Source organism: Microtus pennsylvanicus, chromosome 2 (genome assembly GCF_037038515.1).
Source record: "Microtus pennsylvanicus isolate mMicPen1 chromosome 2, mMicPen1.hap1, whole genome shotgun sequence".
Lineage (NCBI taxonomy): Eukaryota > Metazoa > Chordata > Mammalia > Rodentia > Cricetidae > Microtus > Microtus pennsylvanicus.
The window spans coordinates 1,174,954-1,190,008 of record NC_134580.1 but is presented as its reverse complement, the minus strand read 5'-3'; the positions used below and the strand labels follow the sequence as shown (position 1 = coordinate 1,190,008).

General features: G+C 44.4%; 1 pseudogene; it reads left to right on the top strand.

Annotated features, from left to right (window-relative positions):
- Nucleotides 1–13,196: 13,196 nt before the first annotated feature.
- Nucleotides 13,197–14,845, top strand: LOC142845238 (actin-histidine N-methyltransferase-like; annotated as a pseudogene).
- The last annotated feature ends 210 nt before the right edge of the window (nucleotides 14,846–15,055 follow it).

Genomic DNA, 15,055 nt, shown 5'->3' with positions numbered 1-15,055 from the left:
TTTGCACACGTATACATCTCTAAAAATAGGAGCTGGCTTTGGAGTTGGACAAGGGTTATCCTTCTCTAAATCCAAACATGTTAAAAGGAAAATTCAGAATTTTTGTATCATGTCAGGAGCCGTCTGGTATGGGACAGAAAGATTTTAATATTTTACTTTTCTCCGGGCCTATTGTTTAAGTCATCTTTTGTTGAATATATGTCTACATGAATAATGTTTAACAATGAACAGATTTTCCTGCAGTAATTTTTGAAGCTTCCAGGAAGATGGGACCCCACAAGAACAACTCCATCTGGTTTATATGTCATGATGCTGCTAGCATTAGGAGACTGGTTTTTGGGTACCAGCTATGGAAATGGTGCACCCTCTTACAATGTTCTGGTCAGAACTCCAAATAAGAACTTCAAAAAACAAAAACCCTATCAACTAGATACCATTTGCCATTATACAAAACAGCAATCTTGAAATTTAACTATCATTTTACTTTTTACAGGATCCCATAGAAAGAACATTGCCCCATGACAGCAGGAAGCAGTTCTAGAAGATGTCTCCACTCCCAACAAAATTTGCCCTCAGGGCTAGGGACACCATTTCAAGGTCAATTATTACTCGCATAGGACTGGGGGTTGGGGTCAAAATTATGTAAGCCCAAAGATTTTTTTAAAAAGGAAAACTGAATGGGATATAGGATAATAGGTAGATTAATGTGAACTTACACCAATAATAGTAATAGAGTGAATAAATGTGAGAATATTATGATTTCCATTTTCTGTTACCAGCATGCGGTTTGCTAACTATAGGTGTCAGTTCAGCATAGGACAGTCACAAGTAATGAACAGTTTCCAATTCTTCTGTCAATGCTCTGAAGGCACAAATGTGACTGCCTTTTAAAGATGAGGACATTGCAGATTAGAAATTAAGACTTATAGATTTGTAGAGGAGCTGCAGCACAGCCTATATACCAAGGCAGTTGACTGATTAAACTAAGGGAGCCAGAAAGCCTGTTGAGTTCCATTTGTTACTTTCCTCATGAAGACAACCTAAGATTTAGAGTAGCAGGTGCAACATTAAGGTAGGATAGCAGGATGAAGTGGTGTGGTAGAATGGTCCTGTATATAATTATATTTTAAATGTTGATTGGCAAGTAGTCAGGCAGGAAGTAGAGGCAGGACAACCAGACAGGAAGTAGAGGCAGGTCAATGAGAACAGGAGAAATTCTGGAAAAGAGGAAGTCCATTCCTCTGCAGTTCTGATCCATCCACAGAAGCAAGATGTGACTGCCTCGCTGAAAAAGGTACCGCAAGCCATGTGGCTACCATAGACAGAATAATGGGATAAGTTATGAGTTAAGAAGCCCGAGATACTGGACCAATAAGTTTATAAACTAATGTAGACCTCTGTGTGATTTCTTTGGGACTTAACAATTGTGGGAACCGGGCAGAACAAGGATCGGGTGGGGCAGAAACTCAAACAATGGAGATTCAGTCCTTCTGCCTATTCCAGAGCCGAGGTGGAATGTGTAGCCTTCTGCTTGTGTCTTCATTCTCTCCAGGCATATTGCTTGGGGTTCCCAAGTGGTTGGCCCTTTAGGCACAAAAACTGGCCCCTCTGTTTAGAGCCCACAGATCCAGAAACATCCATACACAAAAGCTCAGGGGAAATTTGACTCAACGTTTTAATGCAGACAAGGCCATAGTTCTCCAAAGCCCCCTGCAGTCTAGGCTAGGGTCAGCCTGGACAGAGCTCAGAAGGGCCTGCTTTCTCAAGTTCTTTTTTCCAGCCTGCCATTATTGATCATCTTACTAGTTTGGGGCATGTTCCTTTCTTTCACTAGCCACCATTTGAAGTTGTTTCTCATCCTTTGGTCCTATGTCAGTAACTTAGAATTACCCTAGTGTGAGATTTGCATATTCGGAGACTGGGTATACAGGAGGTGACTATTTGAAGAATGCACAAGCATATGAGACTTCCAACTCAAGGCAATCCGAGAAGTAGAAGGCATGTGGATTCTGTTCAGAGATCAGACTTGACAAATGCCCACTTCCTATTCAGGTTCTGAGTTTACCCTATTTTGAGCCCAGTTCCTTTCCTACAAGACAGAAGCAAGCATGCTTGGCACTGCTATGAATATGGAAAGGGACGAAAAACCCAGGGCCCAGGGCCCTCCAAGATTGCTCTCATGATTATGGTGTTCGACCTCAGCAAGATGACAGAGAGCCTGGTTATAAGACAAGCTCAGGTGAATACTGAGGTCATCTGTTTAATGGGTGGCTAAGTCACACTGCTGAAGAGCATGGAGAAAGGTGGACTCTGGCGAAGTATAAAACCTAGGAGTAGTAAAAGACATGGGCTGCTTTTGTTTTTCTGAATTGTGCTGTTTTCTCCAAGGTTCCGTTTCCATGAATCCTAAGAAGCCTTTCAGAGCTGGCCTTGGAGGCAGCTGCAGAGCCTTGCAGCCATCTCTTCCAGCCCCACAGTGCCCTCTGATGGCTGGGAGCCTGTGAATTGGCTCCTGGCTCCTTGTTTCCGCTGTTGAAGGGATTCAGGTGTCTTTGGTTTTCTGGGCTACTTTGTCTCTGTGGCACTCTGGGTGGAAAAGGCAGGGACAGGCACACATGGGTATGATAGACAGAGTTGGCTACTGACTTGTGGGGTTTCCCTGCAGTTTTTTGTTGTGCTAAGGTTTAAGAGGACAGGAGGCATGGCGAACCACCTCTAGGATTTTGATACATACTAGATCTGCATTTTAGAAAGTAGCCTTTACTCTGCTACATGGATTTTTTACAGTTCAAAAAGATTGTGGCTATTCTTTTCAGGGGTGTTACCTGCTAAGGTGGAGGCTGGCAGATCTTTACCATCTATATTTTATTCCCTAAGGAGCATAGAAAACAGCAAAGAAAATAATGGTTTCTATACTTGCTGCATGACGTTGAATGTTAAAAAAATTTAAGACCTTTTAGTTTTGATGCACAGTAACTGTGCATATTATGGGGTATTGTGTGATGTTTTATACATGTAGGCAGAGTCTAATAAATCAGGGTAATTAGCATATCCACCTCTCGCAGTTATTTCTTTGTAGGGAGAACATTAAACATTTCTCTTTTGAGCTATTTTGCATTTCTCTAAACTAGTCATGCAGCATTCTCATTGCTATTCCAGGATTGCTTTGTGGATAGCAGAGGAGTTAATGGTTCTAATAACCCCACCCAATCCACAGGGCACATCAAGGACTGAACTGCGTAAGCAGAGACCTCAGGGGTAAACAGGGAACTGTAGAGGTTCAAGTTTGCCTCTGGAGACCGTCTATTGAGGATGGCAGGCAGACAGTGCTGGACCTGCTAAGTTATTTTAAGCAAATAATTTCAGTGAACATTTAAATTAATGAAACCACAGGCAGAAAATATTAAGTAGTTTTCAAAGAACACAAAAGATAGAAATAGGCTAGTGGTAAATAGAACTACAAGCCAGATGGCTGATTAAGCAACCATTTAAAATTAGAAGACATTATGGTGGAGACATAGAACTTGGTAAGGCAAACCCATGAGCAGAATAAAATGCTGCAGGTGCTCCTACCTAAAAGGGATGTGCACACCGCTGAAGGACCTAGTTTATGAAGATAGCGTGACTTGTGACTGTCCTGCCTTACGCTGACATGGAAGTAAAGATTATCTATCCAAAGATTTTTCTCCACTAATATGAAACAAAGGTGCAAGCTTATTCTCCACTGTGCAGTGTGAAGACAAGGGTGAGAGGCGCACAGGTCTGAATTGTGACAGTATTTCTGAAGATTAATGGTTGGGGAGGGGGCTTTAGGAGTCACTGGAGATGAATAATCCAGGGCATTAGAAGCATGGGCTTTTTTGTGCCTCCTGAGTACTTAGAATTGCTGTACCCATCTTGTTGGCCCAAGTTCTCTCTGACAAGAGTCCCAAGTAACGTTAGCATTAACAGCGCTATCCTGCTACAAGCATTATGGAAGGTTAAAATATTGAACAAATTTTGGAGTACTTCATAGAGATAGCATTTTTTAACTTTCATCATGGTAGTTTAATTCAAGAAGCTATGGAGAATTTGAATTTTAGGAGGCACGTTCCTTTGTGGATCACAGGGAAGACGAGAGATGAGCATGATTGCCTCAGATCAGGTTTAAAAGAAAAAAATTCCCTACCCATATTTTGTTGGACGTTGGCTTTCCCAACAAATTTTCCCAGCATCTCCATCATAAACACATGACAAATATGGTTTCATATGGTCTTTATCCTCTGACATTCACACCTGTGACACTGGGTGGGGGGATCCAGCAGACAGATGAAGGCAACACAATTTAGAGGTGGCTGACTTAGCAGCAGACAGCCCTGGAGACTGCATAACCTTGAGTCTGCTGTATTTTATTGTTGCTTCATTGTTCCCAAGGCCCATAAAACTGACCGAGGACAAGTGAGGGTGAAGAAGCTCCGAGTCCAGAAATAGCCAGAGCTGTGCTGTGTTCCCAAAGGGCTTCTTTCTTGCAACTTCCCCAAATGTTCTAAAGTAGAATGGCAGCCACCCTGTGCAGCATGCATGGTTGAGTATCCCATGGCTGAGGACCAGTGGCTTTAACAGGAAGATGTGTGCATGACTCGCCAAGCAAATGAGCTAAGCAGAGAGTAAGGGAAAAGGCCATAGAGGGCCCAAGTCAAGGAATGTGGCATAGACAATAGGTAGTGTCAATCAACTGAGGATGTGTGCCTGCCCCTAGGATCTCAAGTAAGTATGGCTCTGAGTATGTTTACCCTACATTCAAGTGTGGCTGCTAATACTGTCAACCTTATAAGGCTCTAGAATGCTCTAGGAGATAAACCTTTGGGTAGGTCGGAGGGTCTAAGATTAGGTTAGTTGAGGTTGGGAGACCTACCCTGAAATGTGGGTGACATCATTCCTTGGGCTGAGGTCCAACCGAATAAAAAGTTAGCTGAGCATCAGCCTCCATCTCTCTGCTTTATGACGGAGGATGCCATGTGACCAGCTGCTTTCATGCCTTTCTCACCTTGGACTTTACTCTCAAACTGAGCAGCATGAACCCTTTGTGTCAGATGTCACACATCAGAGAGCAAAGGGATACTTGAAAGATAAGGACTTGGTGTGTTGTAAAAGGGAGTGGTGGGCCACTTCCTGCAGCCCAGCTGCCTGGCTAGCTAGCTTATACCCCCCAAATAACACACATTGTATTCATGTAAACACTGCCTGGCCCATTATGTCTAGCTTCTTACTGGCTAACTCTCATATCTTGATTAACCCATTTCCATTAAATCTGTGTAAGCCACGAGGCTGTGGCTTACCCGGAAAGATCCTAACCTATGTCCGTCTCGGGCTGGAGATTCATGGTGTCTGACTCTTTCTCCCAGCATTCTGTTCTGTCTACTTCCACCCACCTAAGAGCTGGCCTACCAAAAGGCCAAGGCAGTTTATTTGACCAATGAAAGTAACAGACAGAAGACCCACCTACATCATTGGTGTGTATCATTTAATATCTTCAAACCCGAGGTAAAGTGGCACCATTCTTGGCACTTGTGGTCATGGCTGCCAGTGACCTGGCAAGCTTTCAGGAGCTGAAGACGCAAAGGAACCTCTGACTTCAACAGAAACATGGTGACCCGACCAGAGAAGCACTGGGTACCAAATTTGTTTCACCCTGCTAAAGATCATTGCCCCCAGTGGTCTGTTATGAAATATTAAGATGTCTTACATTTGTTTATACCACGGAATATTTGTTTATACCACGGAATATTTGTTTATACCACGGAATATTTGTTTATACCACGGAATATTTGTTTATACCACGGAATATTTGTTTATACCACGGAATATTTGTTTATACCACGGAATATTTGTTTATACCACGGAATATTTGTTTATACCATGGAATATTTGTTTATACCACGAAATATTTGTTTATACCATGGAATATTTGTTTAATGATGCAAAGATTTATTTAACTCAGTGAAGCCGTGTTACTGTGCCTGTCAAACACACCTGATGGCTCTAACAAAGAGAAGAATGGCCAACAGCAGGGCAGGAGAAAGGACGATGGGGCTGGCAGGCAGAGAGAATAAATAGACCATTAGAGGGAAGAAGCAAGAAATCCAGGAGCGAGAAAAGGGGCCAGACACACAGCTACACGACCAGTCACTGAGACGAGTGAAAGTAAGGTTATAGAAAAAAAATGAAAAATCCCAGAGGCAAAAGGTAGATGGGATAATTTACAAAACAGATGGCAAGAAATGAGCCAAGCTAAAGCCAGGCATTAGTAGAAACCTTAAGCCTCCACGTGTGCTTTAATTAGGAAGGTGGGCGATGGGCCAATGGGCCTCTCAAAAGAGCAAAGTGCCAAAAAAAAAAGTAAAAAACTAGCCAACAATTATCAGAAACACTTTACTCAGGATACCAGGTACTTTATTTCAGCCTATGCAGTTAAAACAGAAGCCATTTCTATTCTCCAGATAGATCATGGCTATTCTAACACCAGTGCAATCAATGGTGTGTCAAACCTTTCTACGATGCTGCAAAGAACAAAGGAAGCAAGTTCTGCTCATTAGTTAGCATGATCAAGCCAAGGCTCTATGTAGCAGGTTAAAAAGTGCAAAGGGGAGTCAGAGAGTCAGTGCTTAAGAGGGTGCTGCTCTCATGAAGGATGAGGGTTCAGTTCTAAGCACTCACACTGAGTAGCTTACAACTGCCTGTCACTCCAGCTCTACAGAATCCAATGTTGCTGCCTTATTGGGTATCAGAACAGGAATATATAACTTCATATACATATAAAAAGATTAAGGGAAAGAGACTATGTAGTACCAGCTCTTGCATGGCAGGCATTCTCCTCTCCTGGGTCCAGGTGCAGGAAGCACAGGGACTAGTCAACTGCAACTCAATGAACAAAGGACATGAGGGCTCAAACATCCTATGTCTTCCATGTGACCTATTTTAGGTGCAGGGCAAGGACACTTTAATCCTTTGTGGGAAGGGAATCAAATCTCAGTGACTTCTGGGAAAGAAGTGAGATGCTTGAGCTCCAAATTTACCTTAGGACTCATTGATCTCTGCTCTGCTAATTTTGTGGAGTGACTAATTGTTGGGGCTGCCCTATGTATTGCATGGTGTTAGGCAGCATCCATGACTCCTACCCATGCTTGTTTTCCATGGGCTTGAACCCTCACAGCTTAGGAAATCATTCTGATTTAAAAAAAAAAAACTGGGAATGGATAGCTCAGTGAGTTTCAGACATTGTCAAATACTCCTGGAATACAAGGCAAAAATCATGCCCCCCACTTCCATTAAGACTTTAGCTCAGTGAGTGTGGGATGGCAGGACATCCTGGAGAAGTCAAGGTACTTGTGAAGGTGTGGAGGAGACTGCCAGGCTTTGGATGGAGAGCGGTCTCAGGGAATACTATGTAGCTAGAGGGGGAGGAGCAGAAACGGTGGTGCTTCTAACTCCACTAAAACTATGATTAGAAAGTAGATTTCTGTTTAGCCACTGATCTGTCCCACCTTGAAGACAGTAAGTGATGCCTCAGGTATTCCTGCAGGCTTTGCTTGGAGAGATGCCATCTATGATGTCAAGGTCTCCTCTTAGAATGAAAGCAGCCAGCAAAAGATCTCTGAACCAGAACCTGGCTATGTCTCTCATGTTTCCCATTATTTGAATTTAAATTTCAAACAGAGCTTTATAAATTTTGAGCTGGAAGTCAGCAAAAGCCATCTGGCCATTACTGTCCTGAACTGCAGGGAGAATAAATGTACTAGTGCTCATAAAAATCTTTCTTAAAGACCCCCCCTTCTGCCTGTTCAGCAACTGTTCAGTCTCCACACACTGGAAGAGAACTTGTAATTGCATGTGAAATAGCTGTCAGTGAGCAGACAGTGGACACCACCTAGTCTACTCAAACACAATGGAGATACCAAAGGCAGGGCGAGGCTCTGAAGGCCATAAATAATTCAGCCAACACTTGCTAATTTGGTGCCTGTGGAATTCTCATATCACTCACATTCTAGATTTTTCCATGATGTGACTTGTCATAGCACATTGCTGAGTCTAGTTCCCAAACTGGAATCCTGATTTTGAAGCTGCTGGTCTGGGGATCTCAAACCATGTCTATTAAGTGGCATAGTATCCATGTCTAAAGATGTGTGTGTTAAGTATCTCTTCAAAGTTTACATACAGTTTACCCTCAATCTTGGTTGCTCATTGCTCACTTGATCTGTGCCCCATCTCCTATTCTTAGCCTGTGCATTAATGCACATTATTCACGGTTATCGAGTTGGATAACCATGGTTGAGTGCCTTCTATTTTTACAGTAATTAAAGGGTTTAAAGGAAAATAAATTTAGCTGCTTAGGCGCCCTCAAATAGCCTCTTCCACTGGGGACAAAATGCTAAGAACAAGTGAGCTTTTTGTTCTGTCCATGGTGCTGAACAGGAGTTTGAGCTCATGGAATTTTGTAGACCCTGACAGAGCTGAATGAGAAGTCTGTGCATTTTCCTCCAGCTCTGGCTAACAGTTGCATGCCAACTTTACTTGGCCAGGGATTGGAATGAGACCTTAGAACACATTTGGTTCAGCACTTTAGCTTCAAGCCCGATGAAGAGGCGGCACATGACCCAGAAGTGCCAGGACTCTCCAGTATAAATGGACTTGGCCATCAAAACTCACTTGAAGTCCTGCTTCTGTTGCACTTACAATCCTAGATAAGGCTAACCCCAACTTGAATTTTTAAGCATTTCATGATTAACCAAAGTTAACTGGAAATCCCCAAGATGAATCTGGTATTCTCTTTAAGTTTCCCATGAAAACAGTCCCAGCTTCAGAGATCAGGCAACTATTTCCTGAGTTATAGGGAAGGTAACATGCAACAAACACTCTAGAAACATTAGTTGTTCAGCCCAGAACACCCATACAAAGATGGTCCTGCCCAGTGGGCTGAGCCTTCATACCTATATCTATCGCGCCCGCCTCGACCAGCAAGGAAGATGCAACACCGGAGCTCTTCTTGTAAGCAGTTTTATTCAAGACCTTGTTTCTCTCTCTCTCTTCCCCCGGGCAAACCTCTCCCAGCCCTTAAAAAGGCACGGGCCGCCAACCCCGGATTGCCAGGTGGGCACTGCCCATACGTCCACGCATATGCATGCAGCTGACGATCATTGCATGATAATAGCATGAGTCAGGCCTTAGCCATAGGAGTTGATTATCAGAGAGCCCTCGCTTTCGGGATCGCGGAGGGTGGAAGTCAGCACCATCAGGTGCGGCTCCACGCAGCTCTCTACATATATCCATACATAGCCTACAGACCAATCTGATATGGGAGAGAATAGACTTTGAGGAATTTCCTTCAACACTCACAGTGTCAAGATAACAAAGATAGCCAGCACCATTTACCATCAATGATATGCTCTCTCCTTTACATGGCAGTAACCATGTGAAGAATGTTAGGGTCTGGGAAAGTTCTCTCCCAGGTGACCCTGCTTCACCTCCTTGAATCTTCCAGTGGGTGAAGAATGTACATGCAAGAACTGCATACAAATGGCTTTCCTCATGAACATTCAACCATTGAAAGCTAATGTTTAAAAGGCTGAATCTTTGCCTGTTTTTTTTTCTATCTCCCAATGCAGGAGATGGCCATGGTTACAAATGGTACCTAGAATTCCAAGTATCCAGAAATGGTGCAGGTGGTTCTCTTTGCATGTGAGCCCTCTATATTTCAGAGGGATGTATACTTAAGAGGGATTCCCTTGCAGCACAGGGCATGTGGGAGATATTATATGCTTCCTGTTTTGATTGATAGCAGAGTAAGCAATTTCAGTGGTGGAACAATTCCATTTGTCTTTTAGGAGAGACAGGTACCATAGAAACATGTGGCCCCTTCTAGGCTATCAGCTTCAAAACAGGAACTGAAAACAGTTCTCTAAACTCTGCCCTGCACAAACTATTTACTCAGTGGTCAACAATGGGATTTTTTTCCAACAGTATCCCCAGTGCACCTGTCTCAACCTATGGCAGAAATTAGCCTAATTGATGTTCAGAGTGAGGCCTGCATCTGCACATGTCAGGCCTCCCAGGAAATTAGGATGCTAGGCCAGGTATATTATAGCCAAGGTATTACCCTGGGATAATTATTTCAGACCCTCATGGTGAGTTCAGCTACAGGACAGAGGTATCAAAGCCACTGAAGAAATTCATGGAGTAATGTGGAAAGCAGCAGTCTCCATGATGACATTTAACTCATGAAAATCTAGGTCAAGAAGGTTGATTCTTGAGGATGCCATTTAGCAAGGGCAGGGAGACAATCTAAAATTTTGTAAATCACAAGATTTTTTTAAAAGTTAAATTTCCAGTAATTTTTCTGTGCTTCTGAAGAGCAGGCCTAGATATAAGCATCTAGCCATGTGGTAGATATTTGGAGTTGAGACATCATCCCATGCTACAAGAGCAATGAAATACAAAGCAAACAAGCTCTGAAGAAACGTTATACTCGAGAATGAACATGGTTACATAGGATATATTAAAATTAATCCAGCCAATAGCAATGGTACCATTGCCTGTGATCCCAGCAGTGGTAAGGCAGAGACAAAAGGCACACTGTAAGTTTAAGGGTAGCTGGGCTACATAAGGAGTTTAAGGCTAGCCTGGACTATGGTAGCCACACCTGTCTCCAACATAAGACATTTTATAAATTGGATGGAAATGAAGTGTACCAAGTTCCCTCCCCTGACTAGTGTGTTTGTCTTTTACATCATTTCCTGCTCAGATGGATCTTGTATGCCCAGTCTAACTTTATATAAATGTGTTTGTCACTAAGGAGACAAACCCAGTACTTTCTGCTCCACTCCAACAGGAAAGATGAAGCTGGATATGAGCCAGGCAGATAGGGGCATTTACCCCTCAATGGTACAAAGCCAAGTTCAGCCAGTCCTTCAGGTTAGGCTGGTCCAAGTATGAATTTCTTGGCATAAGAGGACATGTGTTGTGGTGATTAGAGTTAAGTAGGCATCAGAAGGACAAGGACTGCTTAGTAAGAAGGGGGGAAGATGTTCCTTGGGATTGAGAGCACACTTTCAATTAGCCCCTCCCTTGTGCCTTCAAGCAGCTCTTTACTGTGAGACAGGGTATTAAAGTTCCCTACATATTTCTAGAATGTATTATTCTATAGCCTGTGTTAACACTTGCAATCCTTGCCTTATCCTTTGGAGTAGTTAGAATTACAATTACTGCTTTTATCGGGTCACTTTTTCCTGGATTGTTGGGAGTTGCAGACCCTCAGACCCTGAACTTTCTAAGGCCTCTTGCCTGATGGAGTAAACAACTTGTTTTTCCGTGCTTTCAGCTGCTCTGGGCATGGAACCCACATGAGTTCCTAAAAACAAGTAAGTTTCTGGTAAGACTTGCAGTGGAAAAATCCCGAGATAGGGTGTGGCCACTAGTCAAGAGCACTATATATAAGCCACCTTGGAACATAATTGGCATTCTTGCTTCAAGAGTGAACCACGCCCCTGTTCTTTAATCCAGGACCCTTGCTCAACCATGGTTCCAAGTGGTGCAGGCACCACAGGTGGAGGCCGTAGGGAACTAGGGACACCCTCTTGGAGGCTGGCCAGCAGGTAAGTAACAGAAGGTGAGATGGTGAATTGTAAGGATGGGGGCAGATTCTTCCAAGTCTGCTCTCAGGAATTTGCTGATACTACTGAAAAACAGGGTACCAGGATGATTAAAAAGGCAACTGAAGAATTTGTGGAAACCCTAGGTAGGGTTAAGTCTATGGTTTCTACAGGTAGGCATCTTGAACATCCCTGACTGGGACCATGTTAAGGAAGGCCTATGAAAGGAACTGAAGGGAAAGGGACTGGAGTCCTTTCCAATTGCCATGCTTTCCCTATGGGAAAAGAGGTTAAAGAGTCTGTGCTTACTGAAAATTGTAGAGTCAAGGAACAGCTTAAGGAAGCCATTAGGATACTGGAGGGTGTCCAAGACAGAATCCCTGGCATCATGCAAAGGAGATCCAGAGGGAAAGGAGCTGAAGGAGCCTGAGGCGGCTCAGATCTCAGTAGTGATTCTGAGTCATCTCTAGGGACTGGGTCTATATTCTCTTGCCCCACCCCATGAGAAAGAATTTTACAAAACAACTGTCCCTCTGGCTAATGAGAGGGAAGTAGAGTTGCAGAGACAATTGGCAGAACTGAGGTTCAGAAACATTCAGGAGTTCCCAGTTATCAAAACTGGATCCTCAGGGGAAGAGGCCGGGGCTGCGGCAGCAGTTTCAGTTTAAGGATGTGAGACAGCCTAAAGTGGCCATAACCACTTGTGTGCCACACGCTCCCTCCTTTACTGCTGCCTTGGTGGAGTCCTACATGGATCAAAATTTGACTCCTAGTGATTGGATGCAGCTTTGTAGGGCAGTGCCTAGTGGAGAGGATTATTTGCTTTGAAGGTCTGATTATCAAGACAATTGTAGAGACAGCCAAAATTGAACACTGCTGCAAGGCACCTGAGTAGAAACGCAGGCATGCTCACTGGTGCTGGACCTTATGCCCTGCTTAATCAGCAAGTCATATGACCCAGGGGTGTATGCTCAAATTGCCACTGCCACCTAAAGAGCCTGGAAAGTCTTGCCTAACAAGGCTGACAGGGGTCAGTTATCTAAGGTGCTGCAGGGGCCATCTGAGCCTTATTCAGATTTTGTGAATCAGCTCTTACCATTAGCAGGTAGGATTTTCCCTGATGTTGATACTACAATGCCAGTTATATCAAACTAGCTTATGAAAATGCCAACAAGCATTGTCAGGAGGCGATTTATCCTCACTGGCAATGAGTGTTGAATGGTTGCATCAGACTATGTAAGGACATTGACAGAGCCCATACCACCGGGGCTGTGATGGTTGCTGCTCTGCAATGTTGCAGTGTTGGGCATGGCCCAAGCCCTGCTTTACTGTGGACAAGCTGGGTATTTTAAAAATCAATGTCCCAACTGCCCCCAAAGACCTGTCTTCAAGGTCACCCTCAACCAGATGGAGAGTCAGGTAGGAAGCAGCCTAGCTTGTTGTGCCCCTGTTGTAGGAAAGGGCATCATCGGTCTAAGACAAATGGTCATCTGCCCTCTGGTCAGTTGGGAAACAGGAGGAGGGTCCCGCCCCAGGGCCTCACAGCAAGTTTACAGGGCACTAGAGACTTCCATGACACTCATTCCTCAGAAAAGGGTACCATTGACAAGCTGGTCCGCCCCTCCCGTCCGGCCGCCGCTGCCGCCTGGGGGGTTGGTTGAGGCGGACGGTGGGGTCCCGGCCGGAGTGTGGCGCCACTGCTCACAGGAGAAGCCGGCAGAATGCAGCAGTCCTGCACCAGGCCCAGGAAAAGAATGGGAAGAGTACACGCAAATCCGGTCTCTGGTTGAGAAGATAAGAAAGAAGCAAGAAGGCAGAAGAATTGTTTTTATGGGTTCCACGAAAGCTACTGATAACTGTTGAGTCTGCTAAGAATTCAGTATTGGGGCCCCTATATTCTCAAGACCGAATTCTCCAAGCCATGGGAAACATTGCACTGGCCCTTTCATCTGCTGTGTGAGCGAGCCAGCCCCAACTCTTTCTGGCAGCCGTACATTCAGACTCTCCCCAGTGAATATGACACCCCTCTCTACTTTGAAGAGGAGGAAGTGCGATGTCTTCAGTCGACACAAGCCATCCATGATGTCTTCAGCCAGTATAAAAACACAGCACGCCAGTATGCCTATTTCTATAAAGTCATCCAGACTCATCCTCATGCCAACAAACTGCCCTTGAAGGATTCTTTCACTTACGAGGACTACAGGTGGGCAGTCTCTTCAGTTATGACACGACAAAACCAAATCCCCACAGAGGATGGCTCCTGGGTGACCTTGGCCCTGACTCCTTTATGGGACATGTGCAATCATACCAATGGCCTGATCACGACTGGTTATAACCTGGGAGATGGCCGCTGTGAGTGCGTAGCCCTGCAGGACTTTCAGGCTGGAGATCAGATTCACATTTTTTATGGCACTCGGTCAAATGCAGAGTTTGTGATCCACAGTGGTTTTTTCTTTGACAATAATTCACACGACAGTAAAAATAAAGCTTGGAGTAAGTAAAAGTGACAGGCTCTAAGCCATGAAGGCCAAGGTCTTGGCTCGCGCTGTCATCCCAACATCCAGTGTTTTTGCATTGCATTTTACTGAGCCACCCATCTCTGCCCAGCTTCTGGCTTTTCTCCGAGTATTCTGCATGACTGAAGAGGAATTGAAAGAGCATTTGCTAGGGGACAGTGCCATTGACAGGATCTTCACTCTGGGGAACTCTGAGTGTCCTGTCAGCTGGGACAGGACATTTCTGGAAGATAGAGCCTCACTTCTTTTAAAAACATAAAATGACAATTGAGGAAGATAAGATCGTCTTGAAAAACCCTGACCTGTCTGTCTGTGCCACAATGGCCATAAAATTGCGCTTGGGTGAAAAAGAAATTTTGGAAAAAAGCAGTGAAGAGCGCAGCTATGAACCAGAGTACTACTGCAAACACATGGAGGAGAGGGCTCCGCTGCCCAGATACGAGGAGAGTGACCTGGGACTCTTGGAGGGCAGTGTGGGGGACTCTAGGCTCCCTCTGGTCCTGAGAAAGCTGGAGGAGGAGGCAGGGGTGCAGGAGTCTGAGCCTCACGGAGACTGTCAGCAAAGCCAAGGCTGCTGAGAATGGGCTCATCAATGGGGAAAACGTGATCCCTAATGGGACCAAAGAGTCTTCGGGCAGCGTGGATGAAGTGAAGAAGCGACTCTGAGGTGCACTCATTGGGAATCCAGTTTAGCAGAAGTTGTGGACAGCCCACTATATCTGTGTTCCTTGTTAACATTTCTTTTCACAGAGAGGAAAATGTTTTTGCTGCTTTATATAAAAGTGATTTAAGTTATTTTAAAGATCTAGCTTCCCTTTTTGATTAAGATTGCCATCTTGCTTCTGGGCTGAGCAAACTAGTCAACAGTGACAGAGGGAGGAGGTGCCTTTGGGGACTGTGCAGACCTTGTGGGGG